Source organism: Ambystoma mexicanum, chromosome 8, assembly GCF_040938575.1.
Source record: "Ambystoma mexicanum isolate Mex_15411 chromosome 8, UKY_AmexF1_1, whole genome shotgun sequence".
Classification (NCBI taxonomy): Eukaryota; Metazoa; Chordata; class Amphibia; order Caudata; family Ambystomatidae; genus Ambystoma; species Ambystoma mexicanum.
In genome coordinates this window covers 477603371-477623108 of record NC_090929.1, presented here as the reverse complement: position 1 = coordinate 477623108, position 19738 = coordinate 477603371, and positions in this window count along the sequence as shown.

Sequence of the window (19738 nt, the reverse complement as noted above, 5' to 3'; positions counted from 1 at the left end):
TCCAATTCACTCTGTCAAAAGCTTTCTCAGCATTTAATGACAAAACAGCACAATCTCTCTGCTGATCTTTTGCTTTGGAAATAGTATTCAAAAGTTTCCTAATGTTACTGGAGGTCTTCCTACCCTTTACAAAGTCTGACTGGTTAATATGAATCAGTGACGGAAGCAAGTTTTCTATCCGAATCGCCAATATCTTCACCAGAATTTTGTTATCGGCATTTATAAGACTTATAGGTCTATAACTTGTAGGTTGAGTATCATCCTTCCCTTTCTTCAGAAATACCTAAATCATAGCATGCCTAGTAGATTCTGGCAATACGCCATTAATCATCGACTCCAAATACATGTCTATCGAAAGATGGAGTGCAGATTGTGGTAGTAACCTGTAAAATTCAACAGGAAACCACTCAGGACCAGGGGCTTTCCCCACATTCAGTTTTCCAATAGCCTTCTTAATTTCCTCAACCGTAATATCCTCTTCTAACAACATTGAATCATGTTCCGCAATCTTAGAAAGATCCACTCTATCCAGTAATTCTTCACCCCTGCCAGTCACCTCCAGTTAATTTTTGTATAAATTCACATAAAATTCACGAAAATCCTTGTTTATCTCACCCGGGTGATATGTAATTTTGTCATTCCGATCTCGAATCGATGGTATGGATCTCTCAGCTTCTCTCTTCCTCAACCTATAAGCCAACCATCTATCAATTTTTTTCACCTTTCTCGTAGTAAGCACATTTAAGATAAAAGTTACTATGTTCTACTCTCTCCTCGTCCTCTTCAGTTCTGCCACCACTTCAACACCTACCTGGTCAGCCATAACTCTTCTGGATAATTCACTCAACTTTTTCCCCTAGCACCTCCTCCCTGTCATTGTTCCGCTTTCTCAGTCCACTAGAGACAGCTAACAAGTGCCCCCTCATTGTACACTTTAGAGCTTCCCAAACTATACTTAGATGAATATCTCCCGTATTTTTTCACGTCACAAAACAGTCAATCTCTTTTTGCAATGTATCACCACGTCATCTTTTTGAAGTAATGAGACATTCATCCTCCAAAAACTATGCTTCCTTAAGGTATACCTCAACTGCAAATGCAAAGTCACATGCACATGATCAGTTAAACGTATACTGCCAATCTTGCTCGATTTATAAGATTCTTTCAGCTTACCTGCTGTTAAAAACATGTCCAGTCTAGAATAAACCGAGTGAGCTCCCGAAAAAAAACTATATTCTCTAGAAGTCGGATGCTCCATCCTCCAACAATCCTTCAGATCATGTTCCAAAAGTAAATCATCCAAAGCCAAGTGTTGCCTGTCGACTCCCCCCTTAGCCGTTATCCCACTCCTGTCCATATTCGAGTCCAATACAATATTAAAGTCACCTCCCAAGACAATATCCCTTGACCCTATGTCTTGTAACGTCTGCGCCACTTTTCTAAAGAAAGATCCGTCATCTACCGACGGTGCATAGACATCACACAAAGATACCAATTGGCCCTGTATATCTATCAGCAGAGCTACTATCCATCCCTCTTTGTCTGAAACCTCTTTCAGGACCTTAATAGGAGTGTTCTTTCTAATCAAGATCACAACCCCTCTTGATCTCGTACTGAACGAAGCAACATAAACCTTCCCCACCCAACCTTTCCTCAATGTTTCAATCTCATATTTCGCCAAATGTGTCTCCTGCAAGAAACATATATCACCCTTTAGCTCATCCGAAAAATTCAATACTTTCATCCTCTTTTTCACATTATTCAATCCATTTACATTCCATGTCACAAACCGCAGATCATCACTCATTATCGCCACTACAATTCTATCCCACCAAAAATCCAAAGTCTCTACTAGCAAGTCAAAAGAGCTCGGTAAAATATGTACAACCACACTAAATACACCCAACCCACCCCAGCTCAAACAGATGCAGATAGCAAACCACAAACCAATGTAACAATGCAAAAAATACATTTTAGAGTCCTAGTGTCCCCCCACCCCCAATCATATTGAAGCCACCGTTTGAAACCATAAACGTTAAACAGTAGTATCCAAAAAAAACCTTCATCATTGGCACACTCCCCTCTTATCTCCACAATTCCATTCGAGTCAAACAGATCTACCACCACATCAAAAATTGAAACAAAGTATTGCCACAGATCCTCATACATTTTCAAATACACCTCACTCAGCCCAAATACTCGGAATCATACACTGGATTCCCCTTCCATTCTATTGTAATACATGTCCCACCTTAAAATCCCACCCATACAATATAACAGTATAAGTCTCGAGGTACATTGGTACAAACACCCCCAGTAGACTTCACTTCACAATAAATACTAATTTTGGTGAGAAATCCATTATCAAGTCACGTCAACCCCCACCACCCTCATCCGCTCCCATGAGTAATCATACCATATACCTCAATGCACCTGCCAGATGAGCACATCACCTTAAGTTGCCACATGATGCAGAAAGACCACAAACCTGCCCCAAATACCAAACTTCCAGATCTGCGTGGATCTAGAATTATCAAAATAGCAGCAAGACCCCCTTCCCCATGACCTCCCAACCCATCTGATCTCAAATGCAGAGCAGCTCTCACAAGCTAGTCAAAACCCAGGATAAAGAAAGTCGCCAGTACATAACCGGGCATCAGACCACTCTCACCCCTTAAAATGCAATATTCAGATCCAGCTATTGCCCAACATCATGTCCACATCCACTTTCCAGTTCAAAGAGGTGCCTGCACATGCCCCCCGCAGCCAACCCCCAAAACTCTCAACATTGCTCGACAATAAAAATCCATGTCCTCTGATTTAATGCTACCCCACCCAAACCGCCCATCCCTTTTCATAAAACCAAAAGGCAATAGACATTCAGGTCAACCATGCATTGATAATAAACAAAGGTATGAACACACAAGAAAATAGACATTCAGAAACCTAAACCAGCAAATGTATTCTAGATTTCAGTCTATGAAAATAGCAACACATCATACTGAACAAGCATTAGCACAGCAGACCAACTACTAATGATAGCGTATCTCAGAATGGCATGTTTTAAAGCTTTAATATCCCGTGGGAATGGACGGTCAATAAATAGCATGAAGACATCTATTGCATCTAAGCCTAAATAATCAGAGGTCAAAGAGGCTTGGGTACATGTAACGTGTCCTGATTGTCCATTGTGGAAACATCCAAATTGAACAAACACCTCGCTTATTCATAAACATTGTCAATACAAATCTCTTTAAATCCTGTTACAAAGAAAAGAAAACCTTACATGTTAACTCGAGGTTGATAATAAACCAAGGTATGAACACACAAGAAAATAGACATTCAGAGGTCAAAGAGGCTTGGGTGCAAGTAACGTGCCCTGAGGGGACCAGACCAGGAGCAGAACAGTATGCTCAAGAGCCAACAAAGACCTGTTGGCGCAGTGTAGATTAAGGCTTCAATTTCACCCCACTGCGGCTTCTGATATAGTCCGTCCGGGTTATCTCACCGGACCCTGTTCGCACCCCCAAAGCTATCAAAGCTATTGAAGCATACAGTTTGCTCTGCAGGGGACAATTCGAACCAATTGTCAACAGTTCTTGCTGGAATGCAGTACGGTTTTGAGGGGACACATTGTGTGGAAGCACATCCTTGGGGGTTACTGCTAATTGTTCCAATGGTTGCTCTCGTGGGGCTAGCACTGTAGTCTGCACCGCTATAGCTGTTACGCAGGATGGACGAAGTTGTGGAGCAAACACACAAACTCTGTTTTGTGGCCGTGGGTGGGGAAAAGGACACCTGAGTGCACACTGAACAGTGGGAGGTGCGGTATCCTCATTCAAGGTCAAGGCTACAGTTTGGTCCTCCACCCCGCCAAACTCGGCGCACCCACTTACTTTCATTGTCCGATCCATCCGCCGTGTCTATTCACAGTCATAAACTGCAAATCGATCCACGCCACACAGTTTTGCTACGGAGCAGCAAATAACTCCATACGTGACCGCGCCAATTTTCTTGATGCCCCACTGACCTTAATGTCCCTGGAGACTTCCTAGCCTGCCTCCTCCTCATGCAGCTTCACCTCGTTCGTCCGTCCACCATATAATACATAGCCGAAACCACCAGTGCGCCGCCCGTAATCCGAAAATAAACACTACAGTGCATGACGCGCAACGCACAGTCACGTCACGAAGCTTCATGTGACTTCCCGCATGAGGGCAGGTCCTTTCCTCTTAAAACACTTGCTACACAGCCACAGGACAGAAAAATGCACAAGCAGAACAAATGAGTGAGTGTACTTTCAAATGAACTGATCGTTTAACTGTGGCAAGTCTGCAGCGCCATTTTAAATTGTAAAAACCATCTCAGGAATGTAAATAAAAATATATAAACAGATTAAAAAATTGAAGCCATCAATTGTGGGGATTGTGGGGAGCATGCTAACAGTACCTTCAAATATCCCTGTTAAGTAGAGGCTCCAGCCAGCCCACAGCTTCTTTTGGATCCAAAGTATTCTTATCGCCTCCTGGGAGTGCAAGAGTCAGAACATTATTTCTGTTTAGGAAAGCCTTCACCCCAACAAGTTTAGCCAGGTCCTTAGCACCTTTAAACGACTTCCTAATAATTAGAGATTCCTTTGGATAATAAGGGTAAACGAAAACCTGCTTCCCCCTGTAGAAGACATTACCTTTCTTTCTTGCATTCCTGAGGATCTCTTCTTTAATCCTTGTACAAATAAAGGAGATGAGAATTTGTCTTGCTTTATGATTGCCCTTTCTGCCAACCCTATAAACATTGTCAATGTCACCATGAGAAATCCGGTCACAGGAAGATTTTAATATGTCCAACACCAGCTGCAGTAACTCCTCAGCATTATCTTCCTCTACTCCAACCAGTCTCAGATTCTTGCCTTTTATCTTCAAATCCAACTCCAAATGCTTATCTTTCCCTTTCTGTACTTCTTCTTTCAAGCTTTTATAAGCTCTGAAGCTACCATCTATCTCTCCAGATATTGAAGCTGATCCACTTTCTAAGGCAGAAACCCGGCAATCCAGTTGGGAAACCTTCAGGGAAATATCCTCCATAGTAGACTTGACATCCCCCACATCTTGTGCAACTTTTCCAAGATCTTGAGCCATCTTCAGTAACAGTGAATATATATCCTGAGTACTTGGTGTTTCCCCCATCTCTGAAGCAGGTTTTGATTTCTTGGGGATAGGATTTTCCGCAGTTTCAATTTTCTTTTTTGAGTTCATAATCCAATCATGACAAGGGAGAGGGCCAGGAGCTGCAGGTTTCTGCTGCTGCCTCTGCTGCCTGCATTCTGGAATCCTATCTGCCAGATGCTGTGACTATGATGATGATTTCATAGACAGTTTGTTATTGTGTGTGGGTCCCAGATTCTTCGTAGGTCTTCTCGTTTCTTAACACTTCCACCCGGTTCACTATAATGCCAGGTATTCTCCAAGTCAGCTCCTAGACCCTTCTTATGGCTTCTTTCTTTCTCCCTCGGGTCCCAGACCCTTCTTATGGTTTCTTTCTTTCTCAGATGCCAAGCCCCTTTCATATCAGTTTCTTTATCTCTCTGGTCCAGACCCCTTTTATCATGTTTCTCTCCCTTTCAGGGGCCCCTACAACCATTCTGGTTTTCCAACCCTCTTCTGGGCACTTACCAGTGTCTCTCAGTTGTCTGCGGGCTTCAGATCCCCTCTCCAGCGCTTTCCAATCGTTGAAGGGACTTTGGCGGCTCGGCAGCAGTTCCCAGCTGCTCTCTGGCCTCTTCCGATCATTCCAGGAACTGCTGCGGCTACACAGCGGCTTCTAGCTTTTTGAGTTTCCTCTATACAGCCTTCTCGCCAGGCTGGTTGTTCCGCTTTGCGTCTACCACTCCAGGTTTTCCATGGGGAACCTTCTTGGACACCACTGCAGACAAGTATCTTTCCTGCCCTCTGCTGCTTCTTCCTTCCTCGCACAGGATTTGAATCTCCCGGTTCCTCGAGGGGAGGCCTTTCACACTGTTTGAATTGCCCTCTTCTATTTCAACTGTGTCTTGGCCAATAGGAAATCTATAAAGACTAGACGGCTCAGTATGGTTTATGATGACGCTCTTTATGTTTCCGCACTTCTTTCTCGTCTCAGTACTGATGTTGAGGACTCCCAGTGAGTCAGTTGGTATCTTCCTTGTCTCAGTACATAAGGGCTATAGGTCCCTTGGGAAGCTCACTCTCTTCCTTGTCCCAGTTCTTCCTACCTTACTGGTTTTTAGTAAACAAATAAGAATACTGGGGATGGTGTTGTAGGGGGTTGGTGAGGAAAGTGGGTTAGGGCAAGGGGGCCATGGGGACAATATATTCACCCCAGGTCATAACTAATCCCATAGGGGGCTTCCCTGCCCATGAGCTCCACCCACTGAGTACCACACCTAGGGGCCCTCTTGGGTAGTGGCCTCACATCTCTGGCCTCATGGGAAGGAGCTCCCCTAGTGACAACATCTGGGGATTCATCAAAATATGTAATGATATTTCATCAAAGAAATCTGACATATTTAAAAAAGAAGATAAAATCACACAAAGTTAATAAGGCAATTAGAACCTGCAAATACATTATGATAATAAAAGTGTAATTACTGTTTTAATTGAAATCTAGTATTTTAGAGAACGGTCCCCATGTTTTGTTGCAAATATTTTTGCACCACCCGCTAGCTGACGCATAGACACATTGAGATGATCAAAGTGGGTTACCCCTTTTTACCTGTGATAGATAGTTACACCCAAATATTCATAATTCGGAACGATCTCCAAACTGTGATCATATATTTTCTGCACAAAGTTACTCCTTTTGAAGCAGAAAACTGAATACAGAATCATGATTTTAGTTTTTTGTATATGAACCCTCAGTCAATTTTTGCTGGAATAGGCGTCAAGAGAATTAAGGGAAGTTGTCAAGCAATCTAATAAGAAGAGGTTGTCTGCATAGTTTGGATAGGTATGCTAAGCACAGGTTAAACCAGAGAGGGGCCAGGATGCAGCCCTACATGAGGCCTGCATATGTATTAATAGGGTCAGTGAGATGGCCAGCAGTCAAAATCCTAACTCTACCAGTAGTGTCAGAGTGCGGGGCCGCAAGCATCTTTAACAGCCCGTTGGGAATAAACCAACATCCAGTTTATGCCAAAAGGCCTCTTTCCTCACTGTATCAAATGCTGAGGAATAATCAATAAAAGTGGCATAGATGGTCTGTTTTCTAGATCGTGAGGCTCCTTCAACCTAGTGAGTTAAGGCCTGTATGTTATCTATGGGTCTACCCTTTTCCGAAGCCTGTTTGGTCAATGGGTGGAATGTTATAATCAATAGCCCATTTCGAAAGCTCATCTAACAGTGCTCACGCAAATATTTTGGCTGGGGTGTCCAACATGGCTAGTATTCTGTAGTTCTCAGGATCCGAGCGTGGTCCTCTCTCATGTACTGGGACTATTGTACTTTCCACCCAGCTTTTTGGGCAATTGACCTGTGACACTAATAGTAGAGAATAAATACATCAAGATGGCCTCCAACAACCTAGAGTTCTTTTTCAGGAGAGCGTTGCAGTTATCATCTGGCCAGGTGCTCTAGAATTTGTACTATTCTGTATGATCTTGAGTATGTCAGCATATATATATGAGTGAGATCTCATTCACAGATGTGGTTCTACGTCTCAAGGCGGGTAGCGATTTTACTGCAATCGAATTCCTAATGTGAGTTTTGCAGTCAGATTTAGGAGCACCACTGATAGATTTAGCATGATTGGAACTGTTAACAACGTAAAATGGTTTTATATGGTCAGATAAGGTATGTTTGGTGATTGGTTCAAAAATGTGTTTTTTATTTGCACCCAGCTTAGATATGCTCGACACCAGTACTAAAGGAGTTCATTAAGATTGGTACATCAGACTCCAAGTTGGTTGATGTTGCATTTGAAAGGAGGTTACCAAAAGGGTATGCCTGCATGTCAGATGTAAAATAAGAGTGCATCTCAGCTAGTAATGTCGACCCGATGATTCAAACTCTGTATTGGTCTGTTGTCAATTGGCAGCATTCCAACTAATTTGATTACCACCATTGCTGAGTTGGACAACTCCAATGTTGTCAGCGGTAATTTATGCTACAAAAGGTCAAAGGTGGCAACCAAGGAGTAGTGGTCACTTTGTTGCCACATTATAACTTCCATGCCCAATATGTAAGTGAACAGTGAGTAGTGTACGAGTTGACAGTCCACTGTGGAAGCAATGATTGAAGAGATCCCCCGGGAATCGACCATCAAGCATAAAGAGACCATGAGAGTTTAAGATCTTTGCCCAGGCAAGGCCTTCTGCATTAGTTCTACTTTGCTTTAAAATAGGAGTATAATAGTCAAAGTCCATTAACAGTTGAACACATGAAAACGGTTCTCCTAGAATTCTGGCATTGAAATCTCTAAGGGCTATAGTGGAATAGCCACTAGATGTGTACTTTTATAGGAGTGACTCAGTCAGCCAGATAATATTACAATGCTCTCTATTATCAGGTGGGTCATGGATGTTAATTATAAGCATTTCCATCCTACAGCCCTTAGGTGATTCCCAATGCATCATTCCCAATAGTAGAGAATTACTCAAGATCTCACGTTTATACAAAGAGATATGTTTTTTGGCACTCAGTCAGAGACCTCCTTGCGTCTACCTATAGAGCCTTCAGAGGTTAATGACTGTATGGTATTTCTCACATCAAACATAAGAGGATTGCCAAGCCAGGTCTCCTGCAAGGCAATCAGATTAAAGTAGTTGTGAGGAATACGACCATCTGCACGGTGGGTGTGCACTCGCCTGGGCTTTTTTGAAATTGTATATGATATGATATGGCATTTATAACGTGCCTATACACAAGTGTTTCAAGGTGCAACGAGGCAAGGAAGGGGGAAACAAAGGGAGGACAGACAACGATCATACTAGGCCAGGTGTCATTCAGATTGCGCAAGTGCATGGGAAAGGGGAAGGGGGAAAGTGCAGGGGGAAGGGACAGTGCAGTACATTGGAATAAAATAACAATGAGTAAAGTAACGTCCAGCAGGTGGCAAGTGCAAAGGTGAGTGCAGACATCAGGTGTCAAGTGCTGGTGGTGGGACTGAAGGGATACAGAACATTCCCAAAGTGCGGGGGATGCCAGGCTGGCAGTGCAGGAGGGTGTGACTGGCGTGGGAGGGACTTGGGCCCTGGATCAGAGGGTGGCCATATCACCAGTGCAGATTCCCAATCTGCCAGGAGGTCAGCAGGGGAGAGGAGGAGAAAAGGGAGATGCAAAGAGAAAGGTTTTGAGGTGCTTTCAGATCCGGAGATGGCTCTCCTCAAGTTTCAGGGAGGCAGGGAGGCTGTTCCAGATTGAAGCCCCAACTGAAGAAAGAGATCTACCACCAACTCGTTGCTTGGAGAAGCGACTGACCCTGAGGGAGTTGGAGGCGGATGAGCGAAGAGCTCGAGAAGGAAGATATTTAGGAAGAGAGAGTTGAAGGTATTGAGGCCCCATGCCCAAGAAGGCCTTGTGGACAACGCAGAGGGTTTTGAACTTGATCCTCGCAACCACTGGGAGCCAGTGCAAAGATTTCAGTCCTGGAGACATACGATCCATGGGCTTGAGGCCAAGGACAAGTCTTGCAGTCCTGTTCAATAGCATATATATATGAAATTGAATGATGGTAGATCAACCTCTTGGAAAATGTGTGGCTAAACTGCACATATTTCTCTATGCCCACCACATGACCTGTGTACTCTGGGTTAACACAGCCTACAGGCACAGTCCTCCCTATCACATTTAGTTGAAATGTGACACCTAGGAGTACATCAATGCATGTCAAAAGGGGGAGGGCAAAACCTTCCTCCTGCCATGGCCAGCCTAATTGAATAAGAAAGGCTCCATGAATCCGTCCTTTCCATTGTCATGTCTGCTGGTTGCAGCCTCACGTACTAAACAGAGTTAATTCAAGCATGCCCATGATAGGCTTGTTCACAGGTTTAACACAAGACAGGAAAACCCAACACCTTTGATATGCATATGTGTCAACCCGAAGCCAGCTCATTCCTCTTAGTATTAAGGGCAGTGAAATATCATGTCTGGAACAGCTGTTTACAGTATTCAGAGGGTAGTGCACTGGAGGTCCTCTTCCCATCAAGCATCTGGCATCTATGAACATTCTTCAGAGAGAGAGACAAGAGAGAAACAGGTGCCCGGGTGTTTTCTCAGCAGTCTTTATTAGTTGTAGTTACAAGACACGCTCTGGAAAACACTCAAAAATGTTTTGCCTTCAACCTGCTTACATAGGCAATTTGGATGATGCAACATCCTTATACAAATGACTACCTTGGTCAGAGTATGCTTCTGATAGGTCCTCTTAGTCAGAGAAAAAACATCACTTTGATATTATTGGATGGCTTATCTGGTGTACACCAAGCCTACATTAGTCATAGATGGCATCCACACTTTTCTCTGATGAATAAAATTGGTAAGCTTATTTTAGACTTGCTGGACACATTTATGACAGTTCTCAACATCTCCCAAAACACCTTCATCACATCAATGTCTATCTGTTTTTGAGGTCCTGCCAAGTTTTTAGTCCCTTATACTGTTGGAGAAATTGATAAACTTTATTATATGGTGCTAAATAATACAGCTGGTCTCTCAAATTGGTCTGCACGAAGCACAGTGTGCCCTTCTCATTATGAACATAGATAAATGTATGCAAGTTTCACTTGCTTTATCTGGCTTCATCATTAATCTTGTCTACTTTTCCTGCTAAGTTCCATTTTTAACCTACAACCAAATTATCTCACTGCAAAATGCTGCCAAAGACTATATCTAATGTATCAGCCTATGTTGCTTGTCTGAAAACTCTTGGCATGAGTTTTTTCACACCTGGCTTAGAACTGGACACCATTTTGTCCTTGAGTTATCGATTTTGAAATATGTTTTTGTCTGACACTGTATTAATTCTTCAAGGAGCTATTATTTATTTATTTAAACATCTCTCACTTTGTATCCTTTTTTGTAATATATCTTTTTAGACTTATGGTATGTGTGTGATATTTAAAGCACCCTTCACTTCCTGGGTCATTCTAACCCAAATATGTGCAGTGCCATGTGCGCGTTTTACCTTAAATAAAGGCACTATGATCCTAATTTCTGCAATAATAGAACCATTTGATCTGCCTATCATGTTATCTATACCCAGTTCAGGGGGGAGGGGTTGGAACCTCTTATACATTAGGAGTATGTGATTTGATGGAGACTGAAAGTCTGTTCTCACCACAACTTCAAGGAACTCCTGCCTTTCATCAGTAACCACAGAGAGCTCAGTTTTAACCAGAGATACCCTTTGATCCACAACAGATAGGAAGATGGGTGGGACTTAGCAGTAGCTGTTTTCACCCCTTTACCTTTCCTGTTGCAAATCACTCTGGTTATAACTTCACACATAACACAAGATTGCTGGTGGGGACCCAGGATTGGTTTATTAAGGTATGCTTAGCCTACACCAATCACTGGGGCCCATGTGTCTTTAAAAGAAAGTTGAGCCCCTCTTTTGACAGATCATCTGAAGACTTTGCAAGGAGTAACAAGAGCAATTCATTTGGACCCTGGTTGAAGGCACAGTCTGCCTTGCAGCTTCCGCAAGTGAAGGAAGGCCAGGATTTCCAAGAGGGAAACAGGATCCCTCCCCTTAACACCTCCATGGGAAGGTAGGGAGATAATGAATCCAGAGGACCCTGCAAGCAGCTCCAGAACCACTACCCAACCAGCACACAGTGTGCCCTACTAGGCTCTGCAAGCAAGCTTCCTAGGTAGGAAGTGACAGAGAGTCTCTGAACCAAACCAAGGACAAGGCCAGTGCCTGCAACACTCTACTCAGCTTTAGGTGATCTGCCTTAAAGGACGACATAAGGCCATTGAAGAAGTTAGGAGTGCATTGACAGGCATCAACCGGCATCTGCCTTAAAGGACATGTTTGAGCTTGTTGAGACCCTCAAGCTGCAACTGACTGCACAACTGACTGTTGTCACGCCGCAGACTCTATTGCAGTCTGAGACACATCAACCAGTGCTTCAGAGCCGCCGACCAGGACTGAGACAAAAATTCCTGTCCCCAAGCCACCGTGTAGACCAGCTTGCAGCTGTCCATCCAGCCTCGCTCGCCAATCTGCCTGCCGCCTGATACCTGCAGCTGCCTCTCATCTTGAACTCGATCACAGGAGCTGCAAAGCGCCCTGAAACCAACTCTTCACTGTTGAGCACCAAGAACTTCTACACACACAAGGTACATTGTGGTTCTGTCCCCACAGTCCTCCTCTGAAGGCCCCTAGTGACAATCTACAACCCATTGCTCCCTTTGTGCTGAAACCAAGTATCCTTGAACACCTGTGATTAATTCCTCTACCAACTACTCTCCTGTCCGTATCCAGAGTGCATCCCTTTTCCTTCTTGAAAGCTGTCTGTCCTCTGCATTCCTTACAGGGAGGTTGGTATTTTGTAGTGTGCTAGAACAATCTGTTAGGATAGTAATAAAGTAAATATTTGTATACAACCTTGACTGGACAGTGCCTTTTATCATTGAGTAATAATTGTATGTTCACTGTGTTGCAACTAACCAATGATCCACAACCTTGCGGAGATAAGCCTGCTGTTCCGACCATGTTACCAAAATTGGACAAGGAGGTTTATAATTTGCTTGTGTTTCCAATCTGTTCAGATCCCTTCTGGTGTACTAGAAGTGTGAGGCTGATTGATGCTTTTGAAACCGATATTCATCCCTGTGCCACTAGTGCCCTGGAAGTTGATTTGTCACAGTTGTCCAAAGCATGTGTTAGACCATCTGCAGCATCAAGATCACCGTGCCCATGTGTATTCCAAGATAAGCTGATAAAACCAGTGTTAGGGCCTATTCAAACAACCAGGTTGTAGGATGTTTGGGAGTCATTCCCATATTTCATTGCAAGACATTGTAACAGGATTAGATTTACTGTTAACAATACTGGCAAAATGATCGCCATTGCCTGAATAGTGATGACTACCTGTTTGTTTCAGGTGTTATTCCTGAGTGCCTCATTCCTACCCAACCCAGTGGATCACTTCCACCAAGCAGGTTTGTAATGATGTAATCGAGAGATCAAATCACTTGCAGGTGCAGTATTTGAAAAAGTGTGTACTTCGGTGCTGTGTGGGGTACAGCTGTAACAAAGCAGTGGTAGCTCATGATCATAGTACAATAAAAAATAATAGGACAGAATTTGAATAAAAATGAACAAATGAGGTGGCATAATAGGTATCCTCCAACTGTTCAACAATTGGTATATCAGCAGAGGAGATAGATCGGAGTGGTAGTATTTGATGAAATGGGTTAAGAATTCTATCTTGATTTAAAGAGATATCATGTTTGCGACAGAAAAGACTCTGTACTCTTAATGTCTGCAAACAGTTGTTAGTATGTGTTACAGTGTGGTTAGAGTAAGGAGGTATCTGCCCATACTTATTCATCAAAGTGGCCCTGGTGTTAGCATAAAGGCAGCTAGGCTCAGATTTGTGAGAAGGAGATTGCTGAGCAGTAATTGATACACCAGTATTGTCCTGCGGAGTGGTGTGCATAATGAACGATCTTTCCGGCTCACCGTGCAACATAGTAAAGAGCCTATCAGGTACAATAAATCCATTTGCAAGGTCAGCCAGGGTTTCCGTATCGTCAAGTTGTTGTCTCACGGTTAGGATGCATAAACAAACCATTACCCCTAAGTGTTTTTTTTAATGGTGCCAGGTGAAGTAGAAGGTAGGAAATATCTAATATCCCTAGAGAGGTAAAGAGTTTGCTTTCTATTTCTTTTTGAGGTCTGGAATTCTCAGAGTCCACTCATTCGTAGAGACCATTTTCTGCCATGGATAAGGTCACGTAAATAGAGTTGGAGTCAACTAGATTAGTTTTATAATGTAGTCTTAAAGATCTAAACTTTCTTAGTTCCTTTTTTACTTTACTCTTTTTACTCCTTTTTTGTTTTTTTAGAAGATTTATAAGGCAGAGCTGCACATAGAGTGGTGTTATGAGCACTGCTAACCGGGTCTTCAGATTGTGGAAGCCCATCAGATGCAGTGTTGTTAGGAAAAGAATGAACATTAAGAGGGCACTTTTTTTATTTCTGAGCGCAGAGGGAATGTCACCTAAGTTTGTATCTGCTAACAATTCAACGGACAAATCAGCATTCAGAGTGTCTTCTCCCAAAGTACATACAACATTAGTTAATGACGTTTTGGGGCTGGCATAAGTAAGGATTGTGTTAAGAAGAAACATATGTTTGGTAGTTGTTTTATGCATTACTTCACACAATTTAACCAAGGAGATTAGCAAATAATCAAGTGCCAAAAGTTGGGGATGAGTGATGCTTATGTTCCCCTCCTCTGCGTCGAGAGACTCAGTTAACGAGATCAAAGATTCAGAATGAGGTGTGCCATTATCAGAGTCTATCGTAGAATTCAACAACAGTAAATGTGGAGTGGTAATCAGACCTTTGTTCACAATTTCTGATTACAACTGATATACAGCCAATTGGTTGTCTTTCAGGGTGGTATTACGAGTCTATGGTAGCGTGTGCGCATCCATAGTAGCAGAGGATACAGCGATAGTGTGGTCACCATTCCGCATAGCTTCCTGCCCACACATGGTAGAAAAAGCAGTGCAGGAAGCAGGGAAACCAGCTAGGGTTTCAGTGGAGTTAGATACATGTTCAGTAGATAGAGCATGCATGGCATTCTCAACAAGACTACTAACCAGGCAGGCCAAATAATTGGATAGTTGTGCTCCAAACAAGGAGCTCTTAGTAGATTCATAATATTTCATTATATATAGTGCATATCATCAAGCCGCAATCTTAATAATTTTTTTCAAATGTATAAAAAGAGTAGATGGCACCATGCAAGAATCCCAAAAATGTCTATATAATTGTTTTTGTTCCAGTTTCTGAATGCATGGCTATCTGGCAGCTTGCAGTTGAGTCCACAGAGGAGGTGTTGACAGTCAGGCATTCAGGCCATTTCCGTGGAGTATTTTTAAGGACTGGGTTGCTTCAACTACAACCAAGATGAATCCAGGATTAACATTAATAAGAATGTGCCCATAAAACCCCTTAAGTACTCTTTGAGAAAGCTGTTCAGTTGCAAAATAGGCATGCACATGCAGAGAAACTGATTTCAGCTTGCTCCTGCATATTTTGATATTTTTTTCTAAGGCAATTTTTCTCTTTAAAGCTGCTAATGCTGATCAGAGAATTCCCTTCCTATTACTTTTGTAGTGGTTGAGAAGTTCTCCTACTATATTTAAGTAGCGCATTCCAAATATTACTCTTGTATTGTACCACATATTGTAAATGTCTGTTGTAAGATGTCTTGGGGTTATTGAAACTGCCATTGACCAGCACCTTTCCATAAAAATAATTGTACTTTTCATTATTGTCGTTATTTTCTAAAGGGCAATGAAACAACAGTGTATTTGGCACAGTGACTGTAAAGAAAGATAACACATTTTCAGTCCTAAGACATGATTGTAATGATCAGGGATCGGGGAAAACCCAGATGTATGGGCAGAGATTTCCATTCCATTGTAATTGGTAGGCACAGGACACACTCCCCCAACCTAAGTATGAGTGTGTGGTTATGCTCTTCCCTCGGCATGGACAACTAAAAGGGCTGCTGACCAAACATAAAGAGTGAACTGAGTTGTCCCGAAACTCTTCACTCAAACTCTGCACCAACAGGAACACAATTCCTAGAGTAAGCACCATGATATAGATAATTTCCTAAATAGTGTCTTCTGGGTCAACATCATTCATCACTTCCTGGTTAGGTACCTTTGTGATATCTGGTGTGGGATTTCAGGCTGCCTAGGCTCATGACTTTGGGGAAAGCAGCACGGCAAATTGGTCAAGTTGAATTTGCTGAAAGAGATCCCGTTTGTCTTTTCATGAGTGCTGCAAGAACAAAAGGATAAAGAGTACGGCACTCTGAGTAACGGTTGCGAGACAAGCGAGACAAAACACGAGTGTCGAGCAGCAGTAGCCTTACCAATCCATTAACAGTGGAGCCCTGACTGTCCGTACGGTACACTGCAGGCTGACTGACAGCAGTTTTAAGGAAAAGACCAGCGTCGATTCATTTCCAAACACTCTGGGTTAGAATTTCAAGTGCTTTGCCGACTAATACTGCAATGATTCATGTGACATAGCAGTAAGAAGACAAAGGTTCTTTTTGAAAACTATATCGAACTGCTGCACGAAAGAGTGGATATCGCTACTGACATTAACTACAGATCCACTCCAGGTACACATCCAATTTAAGGATGTGGCAGGCTACCTGTGCACAACGAGGGAGAACTCCACCATACACAACTTGAGGTATCCAACAGTGGAACAACTTGAGGTTGATTTGACATTAGGTTCTATTTTGGGAACAGACGAGGGGTTCTTTCAATTGGACCCTTGGATGAAGTGTGCCCTATATTAATAAGCTCCTGCAGAAGGTTCACCAATCATTTGGATTTATGAACTGAAACATGTAGCTCAACAGCCATTGGATTATTATAATTACTGTTATAGAAAATTGAAAATTGTTGATACTACAACTGAGAGATTTCTCTTAGTGATCTGATAGTAATTTACAGACCCTTCCATTCTCAATATTTTGGTCTAAGTTAATTAGACAGGTGTCACTACTGAGTTTGTTCTATGTTTTGTTTGTTAAAAGTGATTTTGATTAATAACTGCACTAATGTGTTGTCATTCATATGGAGTGTATTATTTGTGTTGTTCTAACCACTATTTTAATATTTATGATTAAAACTGGTTTATTTTTCTTACTTTAGACGTATTGTCTACTTAATAAGCTGCATTTTGCCTTTTGGTAATATACACTCTCTAAGCCCCAGGTTGTTCACTGTTTGGAGATACCTGAACATTCCTGACCTCCATTCTTTTCTATGGTATATATTGTGTCCGGGGAGAGGTCAGGACCGCACGTGTATCCAGATACAGATGCGACCCAGTTGTCCCTTTTACATAAAGAGTGCAAGAACAATTGGAACATGTCTGTGATTGCTGTTTCTAGTAAAGACATTATTTTCAGAACTGACAGCTATCAGTGGAGCAGCACTGCTCTTTGCTAACGTTTTAAAGGATTACATTCCCCACTCAAGGGGGCTGACATTTTCTACTTAGTACAATGTTTAAACACAATAGATATTTATAATTATAAGTTCTAATCCTATGTTTTTCCTCCTTTCTCTCTTTTGTGTTGCAGAAGGTGAGGTGTGTGTTGCGTGTCCTGCATTGACATGGTCTCAACCCAGAAGTTCCCAATGCTACCATCAGGTTCTGAAATACCTCTCCTGGGACCATCCATTTGCTGTGCTGCTGTTGGTCCTCATCTTCGTAGTTATTCTTCTCATTCTCACCATCGCTGGATTGTTCTTTAAGAATCGCCACACTCCTCTTGTAGAAGTCTCTGGTGGCAAAATGTGCTTCGCCACCCTGCTGTCACTGTTGCTGGCATGTGTCACGAGTATTACCTTCATAGGAGAACCCAGTGAGCACACATGTGCCATCCAGCATCCCATCATGGCCCTCAGCCTGACCGCCAGCCTTGCCTCCCTCTTAATCATGTCACTGGAGATTGTTCTGACTGCTGACTTCCACTTCTCTGCCAGGTCCTACATAGAGTGGATGAGCGGGAAAGGGCGTTGGCTAATATGGGCTCTCTGCCTGTTGATACAGTGCGCCATTTGCTTCTGGTACGCTATTATGGTGCCCCCTAAAGTGCAGACTACACACGGTAAGTCGAATCAGGAGACCCTTCTGCACTGTGCCATCCAGTCCTGGCTTGGCTTTGGTCTTCTCCTCAGCTTCAGCGGGTCCCTGGCGTGTGTTTGCTTCCTATGCACCTTTATGGTTCAAAAACCACCAAGAAAGTATAACCTTGGACGGGATATAACATGCTCCATACTGATGTACTTCATTGCCTGGATCTTCTTTCTCCCTACTTACACAACAGTTGAGCCTTCCTACCAGCCAGCGGTGCAGGTCTGTGTCATCCTGCTCTGCACCCAAGGCATCCTGGGAGCCTTTTTTCTTCCCAAATGTTATCTGCTTTGGTTTAGGCCTGAACGGAACACAGCTGCCTCTTTTGAGATTGAATCTAATGACTCACCCAGAATGGATGCTACCAAGTGATCAATAGGAAGGCATAAACAATCACAAGGTTCTCGTCCTTAAGCATCACTTTTGCCACTGTCCGAAGTTATGGCCATTGATCAGAGTTAGATTTCTTCTGTCTGCCTGGCAGAGCTTGTAGAGCCAGTGATTCATACGTCTTGGTTGTCTTAACGTTCAGATGAGTATTCAAGAGAGGTATGTCCTCACGCCTGGTGTATTGTGGAATTGAATGATGACTGATATGTAAGCAACAGAAAATCATAAGCGATTCGGAAATTCTATGGGCAACTGCCCCAGTAGTGAGAGTGTTTGAGGATCTTGAGATTCTTTTATCAGTGCTGTTAGGACTCTGTCGTGATAAGCTTCCTGGTATAAGATGCATAAACTCCAACTCAAAACTTTGATACCATGCCATACAATGGGGAGGGAACTTCAACCTTCATACGGGCCAAACCTCTGAAATAAATGAGCGCAAAAGCATAAGATAACATTCTTCACCTCTCAATTGACCAGCAGGTACCCCACATGTCCTTACGGAAAGTATCACCTCCTCCCCATATTCCTGTAGATCCCAAATTCCATTAAGATACTTACACTGGAGGTGCAAGGATGGATGGGTGGTCTATAATTATAATAATTATAAATATAATGTAAAGTTGTCCCGCATAGTACTGTTCTTCCATTTTGGTGGACTTGCTGCCTGTGGCTCTGTAAGAACAGAAAGTGGGTGGGGATTGTTACTGGCATAGAGGGCATGGCAAATGTGAAACCTGGGGTGTTGACGAGTGCACGGTGGAAGTACCTGAATCCTCAGTGCCGCTCTGATTCTATGGCCCTGAAGACCTTCCAAGGCTCTGTGTGCTAAAAGGCCCATCATTTTTTTGCTAAATATAGTAATTTACGTAGTTGACAACGATAAATAAGCACAGCTGATGACGCACTAAGCAGCATAATTGGAACTGTGGACTTGACAATCTGGAATGTTAAGTGGTCCCCTAAATTACAATAATAGCTGTGAAGTGTTTCATAGGTTGATTCCTAGCAGAACATCAGTGTATATAATAGACATTGGTTTACTTTGGCCCCTCTCATTGACCTAAAAAGCAACTCTGATACTTCATTTATGAAATATACTGGTTTCAGCAGAGACCACCAAAATCACTAAATATCAGGTTCAATACCAGACTGCCCTGCTCCCTTTCCCAGCTTTGCAATCTATATACAACCCTGTATTTATTTATTTATTGTGTGTTCTAGTTTCAAAAAACAAATAATATAGCAATTTGAAATCACAGTAAAAAAAACGTTGCAATAAAAAACCATATCATTAATTTATACAAAACAATAAACAACTGAAATTACCACTAACAATACATCAAAGTTCACATAAATACATATAAATAGTTCAAAGTAAAATTAGCAATACCCTAATTCATCAATATATCAAAAAGCTTCTTCTCTGAATATTTTTCAATTTGCGAACCGCCCTGCTGCT